The sequence below is a fragment of the Orcinus orca genome, chromosome 21, assembly GCF_937001465.1.
Source record: "Orcinus orca chromosome 21, mOrcOrc1.1, whole genome shotgun sequence".
NCBI classification, from domain to species: Eukaryota; Metazoa; Chordata; class Mammalia; order Artiodactyla; family Delphinidae; genus Orcinus; species Orcinus orca.
Genome location: NC_064579.1, coordinates 2,276,973 through 2,293,078, shown reverse-complemented (window position 1 = coordinate 2,293,078; position 16,106 = coordinate 2,276,973). Strand labels below are relative to the sequence as shown.

The following is a 16,106-nucleotide window of genomic DNA, read 5'->3' as shown; positions in this document are numbered from 1 at the left end:
GGCCTCTCCCGTTGCGGAGCACAGCCTCCGGATGCGCAGGCTCAGCGGCCATGCCTCACGGGCCCAGCTGCTCCGCGGCATGTGGGATCTTCCCCGACCAGGGCACGAACCCGCGTCCCCTGCATCGGCAGGCGGACTCCCAACCACTGCGCCACCAGGGAAGCCCAAGATGCATTTTTATTATGTGCAAAATGGGGGGCTGCGGGGGGAGGAGAGGGACTCTTAGGAATAAGTACCTGGACTGGGGAGGGTCAGAACTGCCAGCTGCCCGATTCGAGATCATTAATTACATGGGCAAGGGCGGCGCACCTGTGGCCTTGGACGGTGCAACAGAATAATTCACTAGGTATTTGTGTTAAGTGACTACTAGGTGTCCCGTTGGTTGTCTGCTGCGGATACAAAACAACAGGATAAACAGGCCCCTATCCTCCGGCTCTAAGGGAGACCCACTACCACAATATATTTAGGTCCCCCTGTCCCCAGCTTCCAGGTGGCAGGTGGAACTCCCCGTGCAGGCACGAGGGATGGCATCCTGCAGGCAGAAGGGACAGAGTTGGGAAGATGGGCTGGCATCACACTGCCCCGTCCCCACGCTTCTTCTGAAATGGGGAAGAGTCCCCCCTGAAATGGGGACTGTCACAGCAGTCTGTGGCACAGAGGGGTCATGGGCCAACATCAAGGGGCTCCCCATTTTCACAGCTGCCCAAACTTGCCCCCAGGTGGCTGCTGAGAAGTCACACGGGGAGCAGACAGTCTATTTAATGACACTGTGATAGAGCAAAGGCAGGAGATAAAACACAATATGACTTCTACCACAATATCTCATCTGTTCCTCATCTGAAACGGGCACTGTCTTAACTACTGAGTTCAGAAAAGTAATTGCAAAATTATCCTGGGTAATTATTAGTCTTCTCTCAGTGACAGAGGAAATCCAGCGCAAAGTTAGGGCTAGAGGGGGCTCTGACAGGTCATTTAACTCCTGACTTCAGACAGAATATTGAAAACACTGCAGACAAATATAAACCCATTTTTAGATGACTTCAGGAAAACCGTTTACATTTTCCAGTACCCAAGTTCCCCATTTTGTAATACTCGTCTTTGTACCTCATCTAGTGGTCCTCCAACTTCATCCGAATCACTTGGGGGGCTAGCTAAAACCAGATTGCTGGGTCCCACCCGCACAGTTTCTGAATCAACAGGTCTTGGGTGGGGCCTGAGAATGTGCATTTCTCACAAGCTCCCAGGTGGTACTGATGCTGAGGGTACTAGGACCACACATTGAGGACCACGGTTCTAACTGAACCCTTACTGGACCGAACCCTTACATCCTCAACAGAACTGGATACTAGTTGGCCATCGTCCCCTGGTCCAGAGGCACACAGATACTGGAATAACAATCCAAGAGTCCCCTGGTCATTTTTTCCCTTCAGCCTAAATAACAGAAGTTCCCTAACATCTTATTAGAGGCATCATTTTCCAACCCTTTAATCATTTTTGAGGTTTTCTGTTGGGATCTCTCCAAGTCCCTTTTAGTTGTGGAGCCGTGAACTAGACCCGGAACCTTAGTCAGAGATGGGATGAGGTTGAGTATAAAGGGAAAATGACTCACAGATTCATACCACATCCTCCTTTTATTAACCTCCAATACCCGAGCCTGCCTTGTTAGCTCCCTCTGATTCCTGCCCTTCTGACACCGTTACAGGCTGCAGTAATGCTGAGTTGACCTTCGAAACGCCTTTCTTCAGAGAAGCTCAAAGCACTTCTCTAACTAACACAACTGTTGACTCGACATCCCCAGCCAGATTGGGGATGAAGTAACTTGTTCAATCGTGTATCAGTTTAAGAGGGAGAGAAAATCGGGAACCCAAATTCAGGTTTCCATCCAGACATCACTCTGTGGAGAAAGATGCCCCTTACTTGTATTGCTTTTATGCGGTATCAAGTTTCCTCCTTTATAGACTAATAAACAGTCCCTTTCCAGGTGCAGGTGAAACTCCTGATCTCCTTCCCTGCCTGGGGAATCGTCCCAGGGACCTGCGGTTGTGGATCAGGCCCTGGGGGCCATCCCCCTCTTACCTCCATCACTTCCCCAGCTGCTGGAAGAGACAGGGAAGCAGGGCCCCGTGGCACTGCCGGTTGCCCGAATCCTACAAGGCAGAAGCCCAGATGGACTGAAAGCAGCCCACGGGTGACCCCTGACCCTCCCCATTTGTCTTCCTTTCCCTCCTTCTATTCCTTGCTCTGCAGGTTTACTCAGTGTGCAAGTCGCGGCCCAGGCTCTGTCCCGCCTAATTTGAGCATGTGGGCTCTTTGAGAGTAGGAACTATGCTTTCTTTGTGCATTGTATGACTCTGGGGGTGCTTAATACATGCTAAATAGTAACAGCCGTCCCAGCATTTCCAGAAGCAATCGGCATTCCTGCCGAGGGCCAGATCCTATTACCATACACTTGTGCCCAAGACAGGCAGCGCTGAAGACACCCCTCTGCTCACTGCTCCTTTCATCCGGAACTCAATGTATCAAATCCTATTCCTGCAAGAGTTCCTTCTGAAAGAACATTCTAGAAGTGTGATCACTGAGCACATGCATTAGGCTCCCAACCAAAAGGCAACCTGTTAGATAATGTAAGTCTAGCCACACAGTTACCTATTAAAAACCGCATGTGGATGAAGGGGAGCCAGAGAAAACGTTCCTCTCCACTTCCCTGAAAACCCCTCAAAGCTTCAGAGCAGAAGACTCTTCTCTAGGAATGAGGTCACAGTAAAAGAAATCTACTGCGATCAGGAGTTACTCTGTCAGAGCCTCTGGGGCTGTAACTATTTTAAGGGGGAAAGGACTAGGACAGAAGGGCGGGCTGCCAGGGAGAGCAGCTTAAACAGGGCTGGAGGTCACACCTGCACAAAGTTAAGTGCAGGAGGCTCAGGTGTGCCCGGCACACGTCTGAAACCACGGGTCCCGGGCTCCTTCCACAGGCCACAAAGCTGCCCATGTTTCTCAGCATCTGGACCCCCTGTTGGTGACTCTAGGTTGAGCTCACTGTGATTGGTCACGGCCAAGGTCACAAGTAGTCAACAGAGCCTCTTCTCAGGAGGGCACCAAGACCACTGTCCCTTTACCAGCCCCCCCAGGGTGAGCCGCAGGAGGAGAATCCAGGCTCCAGAAAACAGGAGAAATTCCCACCCTGACACTGACATCACCTCCTGGCCTAGATCACTCTCTCAAAGCGCGTAAATCACAAAAGCAAACACTCGGAGAGTGTCTACGAGCATTTTAGTAACTCCTCCTAAAAGAACATACGCTTCCTTGTAGTAAAAACACCTTGGGAAACTTCTTTCTGTTAAATTAAAAACATGGATAAATCTTAAACAGCTTTTCTGTTTTGCAGGACTAAACTACAATTGAGCGGATGAATAATAGCTTGAAAAGGATCTAATACCCAACCACAGTATACCTCTAGAAACACTCCACTGAGACTCTGATGGTGCCTTATTAACAGTCAAAAGTAAGAACAGTTACTCTCTTTGGATAAAAGTATATATTCTGAAGAATATCCTGGAACAAAGTCGCTTTAACTGCTGAAGATGACATTACAGACTTCTCTGTTATAATTACAATGAATCTGGATGGCAAGTTTCTCTTCTACTCAATAAAAAGACTTAAGTTTAAAAAAAAAAAAGTTTATTTCTAAAAATAGCCCAAGAACTCAGTTCTATTTTCCCGTCTTACATTCTTTTCCTACTAAATGTACCACTGAAACATTTCCTTTCATTGTTGGCACCTTGGGTTGTTCGGATTTAAAATCAGACAATACATACTAACAAAGAAGTCTTTAAATGCAGCTTTCCAAATGGAAAATGGCATCTGAGGGCAAGCCTTCCTCCAGCCCACAGATGATGGAGCCCTAATGCCTGGGAGCAGCTACTACCCCGTTAGAACTGTTTCATTAAAATCAACATTCCCGGGGGGAGATAATTTACGTATTAATTGATAAAGAAATTCCTGCCAGGTTCTGTGTCATAAGCAAGTTGTTTGGCATGAAGTCAGAGTCTTCTGAATTAAAACACACTTTGAACTAAGCAAGGTGATTCAGACTTAATTGAAAATATTCTACATTAAAATCTTTAGTTTTCTTCAGTCCGAATTTAAGCCGGCGACTTGTTACATTGAAAGCAGTTAAGATTAGGGAATTCTTCCAGAAGATAATTTCAATTACTTTCCAAAAGCTTCCTCCTAAATTCATTTTATTTTTTAAGGGCTTCTCTTTAGGAGTATATGGATTTAAGCACCAAATCGTCCTTTAACAAAAACTGTCCATCTACACGTTTTACAAAATTACATTTGACACTCCCATTATTTCTGCACATAAACTTGTAGCTCACAGTAAGTGTAACAGGAATCCACTTTCAACATTTTTTTTCCCTCTAAGAGTTAGGTAACCGTTGAAAATAGAGCTCAATGACACACCATTCCATTAAGCAAATATCTGAGCAGATAAAGTATATAACAATCCACAGACTGCTTTTGCAAAGATAAAAATAGTAAGAATCACATACTTTCTCTTGGGAAACTCGAGTAAGGCAGGTTTCTTGCATTAGGATACATTTAAGGAAAGCCCCTTCGCCACCATTCTTAGAAGCCTCTAAAGTGCCCACCCCAGAGTTCCCAGTTTTCCCAAGAGATAAAAAATTACTATGACAGCAACATTAGGAAGATTTAAGGAGAAAAGAACAAAGAGAAATCTGAAAGATTCACCCAGTACTCACAAGTACTTTCAAAGAAAATCGGGGCTGCAGTTCTTCAAAGACTGCTCTCTGGGGATCACCGACACAACCTGAGTCTAAAATAGACGCCTCTCACATGGGGCGGAGAAGTCACATTTCAGCTTGCTAACTTCTACTTGGGTAAACAGTTTTACAACTCATAGAACGAACCCTGGCTAAAATTAACTGCACCGGCGCAGCGGGCAGGAACTCGCTGATCTGCATCATGTGTGCGGGGATTTATTCACTGGGACAACATCGGTGTCCTCTTAATGGGAGATCTGGCCAAGGGGCGTGCCCTGGGGAACAATACGGAGCATCATGATTATGCTAATTATTGAATTCAGTCCCATGGTGCTATCTCCTTTTATGCTGTTTTCCTGTTTTCGCAAGTACTGACAGAGGGAGAGAGAGCAAGCTCTTTTTCACAGCAGGCGTTCACTTGATTTTTAAGCACTTTCAAATCAGACAAAACTTTGGCAACAAGGTGGCAGTGCTGTATGCTCTTCACAAGGAAAAACCAAGTAAAGGGATATTCTGTCAGATTATTTACACAGCATGATTAGACGTGGTACTACGTGAAATTAAACAGGCATCAAAGACACATACCAGTAAGTCTACCAACAAAGAGCGGTAAGTGAAAGCTCTTTTTCTGATATATAATGAACGAATTTCGTTTGCCTTCTGGCTTTGTCTTCTGCATCTCCCAACGAGCCGCTGTGAGGATACAGGTTCACTAATAAATTACAACTGAGAACAAATATCTCAAATATTTGCAAAAGGCATCGTCCTTAGCGAGAAGCATGTTGAAGTGTATTTAACTGCCTGGCTGTCTGGAACTGGTAAACTGTCCTTTATAGGTGACAGACCACCTATAAATCATGTTGAAGCTCAAGTTGACAGTTAAAGACCCCAAGTACATAGCTGATATTCAAAAGAAAACTGGAAGTAACACGGAACTTCCTTTGGAAAATACAAGTTGCCTTAATAAGTACAACTTGGATCAAAGACACAGAACTGCTTATCTACTCAAGATGGTTCAGACTAGTCTGTGTAGATATTTAAGTTCTTATGACATATTTTGCTCTTACTGGATACTTTATGAGAACTATCCAGGCACACTACCAACATCAATCAAATCTCCAAACATCTCTGGGAGATGTCATTTTCCCATTTTGTTTTTTAAACAGATGGGTAAACAGGGAAATTCAATGCCTTGTCCAACGCTTCTCACTGAATCAACACGGGATTATTCCACCTCTGCTCCTAACCTCTCTCTGACATGTCTTCCATGTTAACTATTCAGCTATAATCCTACAAATCTTTTCAGAGCTGTCTGTTTTCCCAATTTTAAAATGTCATATGTCAGTTTAGATTTCAAGAGATTTATTCTGCTCAGCTCCCAGATCCCAGGTCTGAGCTCTGAGGCTCACAGCCCAACTCCCTGGTACAGGCAGGTGACATGGACCCGTAAGACCTGGCTGTGTCCTTATGAAGCACTTGGCCACCTGTGGCACGCCACCCAAAGTGGCGAACGGGCTGGTTCTCACTGGCATGAGCTGGAGCCACCAGCACAATCCCCCTCCCGGCTGTTTACAAAAACTGCTGGCTGCCAGTCCGGGCTTCCACCCCCAGGCCCAGCCTTATGCGGCTACAGCCAGCACGTGCTCACCCCCGTGAGATGGTAGCTGCCCTGCATTCACCATCCCAACCCGTCACTGGAGTGGGCCCCCCGACTCTGCGCCAAAAGGAAAGAACTTATCGCAGATGGCTGACCTCTGATTAACATGATCACTTCTCAGTGATCCACAGCGGACTTACTCTGGAATTCTTAATGCCAAAGGAGGACATCAAGACGCTATTTTTGACACAATTATCCTTATCCTATTATGTCACAGTTCAGTCAAAGAGTTTCTAAGCCAAAACATTATTTCTAGCCTAAACTGAAAAAAAGAAAAAAGCCAATGCACCGTAAATACTTATGCATAGGATCTGCCATCGGAGAGGGTCACATCCCTTACACTGAAGGCAGGAGACGCCGAGCAGTCTTCCAGTTCTTCACGTATCAAATATGCTGAGTATGACTCCACTGTTGCTTTCAACAGAGGCCACACCTGTTCCAAAATGCAAGAACTAAAACATTCCAAAGAAAATAGTGTATCCTCCAATGTACGAGTCACCCTGCTGTTTCCTTTTCATGAGTGAAAAGAATGTGAGAGTCATCTGGACTCTTGTTCCAGGCATACCTGTGACAGCAGAGAAAAATCTCTGTGCCTCATTTCAAAGCAAGGTAAAGCCTCCCGTTCGCTGTCATGAACTGTGGGTGGTGGGCATGAGGCAGAGGCAGAGCTATGTGCGTGGGGGCCGGCGCCTCGGGGCTCTTCAGCCCGACAGACCCATGAAATCCAGACAAAGACAACTGTTCTGACAAACTCACGTTACTGGACTGGCCTGGATCACGACCCTCCAGAGCAGCTACCTCTATAATTTAAAATTTTCTAGTCACGTTAAAAAAGTAAAAATAAACAGGTGAAATTAATTTTAATAACATTTTTACTTAACTCAATACATCCAAGATGCCGTCATTTCAACATGTAATGAATATAAATATCGCCAGTGAGAGGGTGGGAGACATGGAAAGCCGAGGAACTCAGACAAACAGGAAGAATATGACTCAGAAAAGAGAAAGGACTAAAAGGAGGACAAACAGACCAAAAGGAGGAGAGATGAAAAGAAGAAAAGCGTTTCTCCCTGGGTATGGAATCGAGTTATAGAATCATGTAACAAACACTGTTCCCGGAATACTGGAATGTTGCCGTTCTGGGACGTGCTGCTGGGGATACAGAAAGGAAAGACAAGGTCTCTATGTCAAGGAGCTCACGGCTGAGTGGGAGGGACGGACCCCCCCCAGCCCCAACCTGGCAAATACACGGTTCTGGTAAATAGGGCGATGCAGTTATGTGCTGTGGGCCATGGGAGCACAAGGAAGGGGGGCAGCTTCATTTTTAAATGAAGGTTATTTCTAATGAAATTTTTTTATTGAAGTATAGTTGACTTTCAATTTTGTGTTACTTTCAAGTGTACCGCTAAGTGATTCAGTTATATACATATAGATATTTCTTTTTCAGATTCTTTTCCCACATAGGTTTTTACAAAATATTGAGTAGAGTTCCCTGTGCTCTACAGTAGGTCCTTGTTGTTTATCTACTTTATATATTGTAGTGTGTGCATGTTACTCCCAAATTCCTAATATATCTCCCCCCACTGAAATTTTAAATATATGTCCTAGAATATTTCAGGATTCTGAATTTTATTTTGGACTCTAGAACAGTCATAGATAGATTATTCCAAAATATTTAAAAATGACATCTGGAACCAGCAGTAAAGTTTCCCCTCTGAGTTATTTATCATCTTCATTACACCTGGTTATTTGGCCTAACTAGTGAAGGCACAGGGCAGGAGAAAGGTAGGAAGGGGAAAAAATTCACATCTCACCACGGTCCCCAGGTTTTCAGAGGATGGCATAAAGTACTCAAAAACTTCGTGCTGAAAAAAACATCCCCAGCCCACTGGGGAGAAAGTCTTCTTTGGACCATAGCTGGGGAGTCAGTAAGACGGTTCAAAAGGCAGCCCCACCCACCAATTGTATGACCCCAGGCAGCTCAGCAGGCCTGTGAGTCTGCTTCCTTGCCACCCATAAAACAGGGGCAATGGTGCGACAGCAAGGGGCAGCGTGAGGACTCCGGGCCGGCCAGGCACCCGGTCAGGCACGGCCACGCACGCGCTCTCAGTAAACCACTGCACCTTTAGGGTCGCACCCTTTCCACGTTCAGTGCAGTCCTCGCTGAAGACCAGTTCGGGACGTTACTGAGTGAGGATGAAAGCCTCCCGACTTTCATTCTTCAAAGCTTCAAAACAGAAAAAGTTGAAAGGGGCTTCAAACAATTGTTAAGTATTTCAGGGAAGCCAGGGTCTGCCAACTGTCTCTGAAAACCCTGCGTCCTGGACAGCCTGCTCAGTTCTCCTCCATTAGAGCAGCTCAGGCCGCAAGCCTCAGGCTGGATCAGTTTAGGGACACTGACCAACAGTACGCACAGATTTCATATCCGGCAGGTGGTGCAGTAATAGCCCCCTGTCTGTTCCTGCTTCCCTGTACCCACACCCTGGGGGAGCCCCTGCCCACACTGACCTGGGCTTGGCCTGCAGACCTCACCCAAAGACTTAAGGGCGGGCCCAGGGGAGCCTGCCACCTCCTGCTGCACTTCGGAGCCCTGAGACCACCACCTGGAGACTCCCGGCTATAGCCTTCTGAGGATGAGACCACGTGGACACAGGCTTGCCCTCTGCCACTGAAGCCCCACCCCGGGCAGCCCGACGATGGCCCGACGGGCCAGGAGGCCACCCCAGGCCTGCGGCCCCAGCCAAGCCACCAGCTAACTGCAAAGACCAGCCGGGCTAGCTCCAACCAGAAGAGCCACCAGGGTGACCTCCCGAACTGCGAGACAGAAGGTTTCCTTTTCCCAGCTGCTAGAATTAGGTGGCTTGTTATATAGCAAAAGCTCACAAACATACAATCTTCAAAAGGTCTGTAACAGTCCATCCCTTTACTTCCAAACGAAATCCTTTAAGACTAATCTACGTCTATCTTACTCTTAAAAATTCACAATTGTAGCTTAAAAAAAATCCACAATTCTGATTACTACGTTTACTTTGTCATCTCCACTATCACGTTAATCAAACTAAAATGAAATAGTGATATGGTCTGATGATAAAATTGCTAAAATGTAAGTGCTCTATTTATTTCATCTTATAATTGGAAACAAATATAAGTGGCCTTCGATGCTACAACTCCCTGTGCTAAAGTAATGACTTCTCCATCCTGGCCTTCAGAGTGATTACATGGGCAGAGTTCACAGCCTTTCCGTCTGTCTTAATACTTCAGAAATGGATTAAGAGTACCATTTACACACACATGAGCAGAGAAATCTGACTCAAAGAATAAACCACTTTTTCTCCAGCATTTTTTGCAAGCTAAAAATATATATACACATAGTAGCAAGTTCAAGACAGTTCTTTTTAAAGCCTTTGATAAACAACTAATTCTGCATAATCTATAACATAATTATATCAGGACTATGAAAATAAAGGCAGCATTATTACTGCTGTTGTTTGAATACTTATTTTAACAGAGTTAATTTTTTAAGTATCTTAGAAAATTTTTAATTTCTAAATTTTAAAATTAAAAAATTTTTAAATTTAAAAATTCTAAAATTTCTAAATTTTCTGGGGAAAATTTATCCTCACCATACATTCCTAATAGTCACATCCATTTAACAAACACTTGTTAAACAGCTGCTTCCCGCCACTAAGAAACTCCCAAGCATTTGCAAGATTTGAACAAACGGCAGGCGGCCCAAGACTATAGCAGAAAATGGTGTTAATGACAGTTCTACCTTCAAGAGGCTCATAATCTGATAGGAGACATGACAGTATATATATAAACCTTTCTACCATATAAGAGGGTAATCAGTCAGCATCCCAAAGGGTGAAAATCCTTTCCAATAGGAATCTAAGAAAAGAAGAAGAGGCTTCTAGTTGGGTTAGTCAAGAAAGGCATCTTGGAGAAAGTGGCATGTGAACTGAGCCTCTGCCTGCTGATAAGCTTTCAACAGTAAAAGGAGTGGAAAGAACATTATACAGAACCAACAACATGAGCAAAGACATGAGAAAAAGGGAGGCTGTGATGCATGTCTGTAGAATGTATGTCTGGGAAATGGATTTCAGCTCTATCAATTAATAGCTGTTTAGATCACTAATAAAGTTCCTTAATTTCTCCAAGTTTGTGCTGTAAAGTGTCCAATGATTGTGTGGAGTCCAGAGCAAGACTGCCCGGGTTCCTTCTGGTTTCAACACTTAATAGTTGTTGACCCTGGGCAGTTACTCTCTCTGTGTCTCAGTTTCATCATCTTTAAAATGGGCATAACAATATACAAATTTCATAGGGTGATTATGAAGATTAAGTAAGTTTATATTTGTAAAGCATGCAGAACAGTGCCTGGTGCTTAATATATAAATAGTTTGTTAAATAAACAAACTCATGTTTATGCATACATAGCAAGATAGATAGTTAGATAGCTAGACCAGTAGACAGATGTGTATCAATACAGAAATACAGATACAGCTATATCACCAAGGACAGAACATGTATGTAGTAGGTGCTAGATATATTTAATTTTTTCCTTTGTCTGAAGTTCACAGAGCACTGTACTAGAACACGAGGGTCAGCCATGTTTTCCCTTGCCTCAACATGAGCCTCCACTCAGATCAGAGACTGTCCCTCCCCTTCTCTCTTGGGGCAACCGTTGTGCACGTGAGATGCTAGGTTTAAACTGCTAGACAGACACAGCACGGCTGCCAGATTCAAACAAAGCTGTAGTAATGTCTCATGTAATAAATGTACCTTCATTGGAAAAATAAGCATAGGCTCATTAAGTACAATCGAAACCTCTATAATTTATTAGTATTCAAGCTAATCTAAAACAAGAAACCTTAAATGTACTGTAATTTGAGATTTCAGGCGGAAAAAAGTAGACAAAGCCACATGATTCAAAAGGTAGGTTAATGAAATCTTACTAATTCTAGTCTAATTTGGCTTCAAGTAGTTATATATCCAAACTGAAAACACTTTTAAATGCAGTTGTATTACTTGAACCTATTAACAAATATTAAACTGAGTTCCCTCTGTTTTTAAGATGAAAATACAGATTATATTAAAAAAAATACTGCTAAAAGTACTTGAAAATATTCTGTCGTGTTGAAATAAGTAAAAATGTCCTGCAATCTTACACTATTGTTTCAAAACCTCTTTTTCATAGATAATGCAGCAGTGAAAATTTCACCCACCACAGATCAAACTGTATTGTCAATTCCGCACTGGTGAACAGAATGTGAATTAACAAGTTATGCTGAACTGCTAATCGTAAATGCCCACTTCTCAGTTGACTCCATCCAATTATAGGAAAACTATTAAGAATCAGACAACAAGCTATTAACCTCCAAAACCTTCTGGCACATTAGCATTCAGTATTCATTCCTGTTATTTCAGCCACGCTGTTTCACAAGCAATTAAGCCAACTTCAACAGCTCCTACAATCTCTTTTCAGGGTAAGGACTAAAAGAGGGCTGTAGGTGAGCTCTTTAATAGAGCCGTGCTGCTGGGTTCATTCGAATCCCAACTTCACTGCCTACTAGCTTAGCAACCACAGGCAAGTTAACAGACTTGTAAAAATGAGTCAATGGACATACAACACTCAGAACAGTACTTGGCATGGATTTTTTAAAAAAATGTTTATTTTACCTATGTAAAATAATGATGAAGGGGAATTCCTGTTTGAACCACCTGTACATAGTAGAGAATCTACTTTGGGGCTCTGGGTTTTTACAGGAAACTTGCAGGGTAAATCTGAAAGGACCCTCATAATAGCAGCCCAAGGCTGCCAGTTTTACTAATAATAATTTCAAGTAAGTTCTCATGGCTCCTGTGTTCCATTCTCAAGTCGCCGAGCATTTGTAAGATGCCTAAGTGTGTGGGAAAACACGACACTTGGTACCAGTTTACCAAAACAGTTGGGAAATCAAGGATTTGCTTTCTAACTTTTAACAGGTTTTTTGTAAATGGATGTGGTCTGTTCTCAACCAGACACACTGAGAAGTGGTCACTTCGGGGGTAAGCAGTTCAAAATCAACCTCAAATTAGAAGAGCTGAAATATTCATAAGAGATTCTAACTTCACTTAGCTACAAGAATCCAGTAGGTGGCTGGTTTCAATGGGGGGGAAAGAGCCTAGTCTCTTGAGATAAATGTACATGATTCTATCTCTTAAGTACTGTATATTTCATTTTAAAAAGTGCTCCAATGAGGGCTCATTTTTCAGAATATCAGCAATAAACAAAAAAACAGAAGGATTAACAACTCAGCTCTTAAAACTGTAATAGCCCAGAAATTATAATAATCCAAGAGGCCATTCTCAGAAACATAGAGACCAGCTCCTTTACACAGACCCTGGTTCACAAAAAGAAGCGTGGACAAATGGTACCGGGGTATTGGGGTTGATCGTAGACTGTGAAACAGGAAACAATTACCCATTTTAGACCTTAGCGCTCACATTGTAAGACTCGGTTTCTTCTTTTTCTTGACATTCTCTTCCTGTCTCTCTAATTGCCAGGAAAGGGTGCATTTCCCAGTTCTTTTTTTTTTAGAGACGGGGTCTCGCTATGTTGCCCAGGCTGAAGTGCAGTGGCTATTCACAGGCGCGATCCCACTACTGATCAGCACGGGAGTTTTGACCTGCTCCGTTTCCGACCTGGGCCGGTTCACCCCTCCTTAGGCAACCTGGTGGTCCCCCGCTCCCGGGAGGTCACCATATTGATGCCGAACTTAGTGCGGACACACACCCGATCGGCATAGCGCACTACAGCCCAGAACTCCTGGGCTCAAGCGATCCTCCTGCCTCAGCCTCCCAAGTAGCTGGGACTACAGGCGCGCGCCACCGCGCCCGGCTCCCAGTTCTTTGAGTCAGATCTGTTTTTAAAAACGTGTTCCTAAAAAATAACTAAAAATTATTCTTTTTAGTTTCACTAATTAAGATCCTTTCATGTCAACTACACTGAAAGGAGGAGTTCTTGACAAATCCAGATTTCTTTAAGGCTTAACGTGGGGAATACAGCCAATATTTTATAATAACTATAAATGAAGCATAACCTTTAAAAATTGTGAATCACCACATTGTAGACCTGTAACTTATAAAACACTGTACAACTATACTTCAATTTTAAAAAGTAAAAAAAAAAAACCCTCTTTTTAAATAAGATGATGGACATGTAAAAGAGTAGCATATTAATAAAGTCCAACTAACACTTTGATTTTGAATAAGAAAATTCTTGTTATTATTCAACTCTAAGATATGATATTGGATTATAGGATAATAAACAGCCAGTTAGACAAAGGGTATTCTAGTTGTTCATACACAGCCTATCAGAAAAACATGCAAATCATGATGTCAGACTAGTACTTACTGTTCTTTGTGTAAAAGTGTTAAATAAGCCATATCTTCTCCTAAGAGTGTAGTGGTAGGCCAGTGTACAGGAAAAATAATTAAGATAAAACCCCAAACAATATCCAAAAGAATCTCTCTGAGATCATTCACTAAAGTAATCTCTTTCAAGATTTAATCCTGGGCACTGAAGAAAAGGAGGAATCAATCACATTTAAGTTACGATTCTTTAGAATGTGTTGGACAATTCTGAGACACACTGAGAAAAAAAGTATTAACAACAGCCAAGAGAAGACGGCGGCTAAAACTTAAGGGTCAGAGATGAGATCAAAATTAGAAACATATAATGTCTGGAGAACCGTCCATATAAGGGTATCTTTAAATCAGTAACTAAGTTAGGATAGTCCACTGGGCAAAATAAACAGCTGCCACCATCGGAGTGGCTGATTCTTCATCTCTCGTTCAGAAACCTCGGCACCATCTCAGGAGCCAAACATCACATGACTATAAGCTCAACAATGTTTGGAGCTATTGTCAAAGCTGGTCTCGACTTTCCTAGTCCCAGGTGAGAAACTCATATACTTCCATCTTTCCTTTTTATAAAAGTACAAAAAAGCAACAGTAGAGGATGAACTTCTGCCAAGCCTTCCTCACCACATCTGGTACAGCATATTTACTTATACGCTCCAACCCCATGGGCTTTCTGATTCCCCAGAGTAGGCTGCTTTCCCCTCTCATTCACTTATTCATCAGACTTTCAGGGAACTTGTTAAGCTGGTGCCAAGCACGAGAAAGGTGAAATAAATAAGGATCTTACCTTCTAGGAGTTCAGTGTGGTATGGAAGACAGACACAAATAATTGTAATACAGTGTAAGGCCTATAATAGAAGTCTGCACAAAAGGAAGGTTGCAACTGTCTTTGGGACTTGGGGAGGGTCTGCGACGGAAATGACCAGGCAGAGAAAGAGCGAAAGGCATTTGAGGCAGAGCGATCAGTCCAGGCAAAAGCTTGGAGCATGTTCTGAGAATAGCAAAAACTATGTGCCCAGAGTGTAAGTGACAGGATGTGAATGGGGGAAGAGGCAGAAGATTAGGCTGAAAAAGTCGACTGCTGCGGTCCCTATGTGCCATGCTAACGCGGTGGTCCACTGTCTTGTACCGCTGAGGCTCTCAACTCTGGCTACACGTTAAAGTCTCCTGGGAAGCTTTAAAACAAAATATTGATGTCTGGTATTTGTTAGTATCAATTAATTGGTCCAGGATGGGGATTGGGCATTGGTGTTTTTTAACAGTCTTCCCATGTGACTCTGTTATGTGGCTGGGGTGAGAACAGCCACTACAGGCAACAGAGAGTCAACACAACTGTATGCACAGGATGGGGGTGTAAGAACACTAAATAAATAAATAAATAACTGGGCAACAGTGGGAAGAGTAGATCAGAGGCACAGAGACCAGGGGAGGAATGTGAATGGACAGGTTACCAAATACAGTCGAGAGGTAAGAGTCTAAGCCAGTAGTTAGTAGTAACCTTTCCTGCGTCACTGACCTGTGTGAAAGTCAATGATAAAGGTTAGATGCCTTCTCCTCAAGAAAAATGCACCTATGTCAAAATTTCAGGGGATTATGAACCTCTTTGAGCAGTGGACTCAAGTGAAGAAACCCTGACCTAAAAACAGTGAATAGAAAGAGGAGAGAGGGACTTCTGAGGTAGAATCAATAGCACTGATGACTCCCAGGTGAGGGGAAGGAAGAGGGATTCAGGCTGACACCACCACTTCTAGCTTTAGAATTGTTAGTGACAAACATGTATTTGTGCACTTACTTAAGTGTCAGGAATGACACTAAGCACTTAACGTGTACTCCTCTCAGGGAATCTTCCCAATTCTAGAAGACAGATTGCAATCAGGTTGATCACTGAAGAAATTGAGATTTAGAGACATTAAGGCGCTTGTCCAAGGTCATGCGGCATTAAGTGGTGGAGCAGGAATTCAATCCTCCAGAGCCTGCGGTGCCCCCAGCACCTCTGGAGGGTGGAGAGGAGACAGGACAGAGCAGAAGTAGATTTAGGATGAGAGGAGGAAGAGGGAGGGGAGGGAACACACAAATTAGTTTTAGACATGCTGTGTTCCAGATAGTATAAGACATATCAGTGGCACTATCTGCTACGTCAGGAAAAAAATAGAAAGGAGCTCAAGAGGGGACAGCAGAACACAGCAGTAGAATGTTTAGGGAGTCCTCTCCATGAGCCGGGCACCATGCTAAGTGCTTCTATTGGGGTGTAAGTGCTATCGTTA

The 16,106-nt window shown here is 43.5% G+C and overlaps 1 protein-coding gene across 8 annotated transcripts in view; it reads right to left on the bottom strand.

Moving 5' to 3' along the window:
• The window catches only part of SLC20A2 (solute carrier family 20 member 2), a 104,445-nt gene that overhangs the window by 68,427 nt on the left and 19,912 nt on the right, over window positions 1-16,106 (bottom strand). The window contains exon 2 of one of the 8 annotated variants that reach the window (XM_049704195.1): window positions 15,635-15,835. The exons of 6 other annotated variants lie outside the window; for them this stretch is intronic. The gene's annotated coding sequence lies outside the window, so the exon portion shown is untranslated. Of the gene's footprint in view, window positions 1-4,763; window positions 5,067-15,634; window positions 15,836-16,106 lie in introns of those variants that run through there. One more of the 8 variants, XM_004285069.3, reaches the window with a different exon arrangement.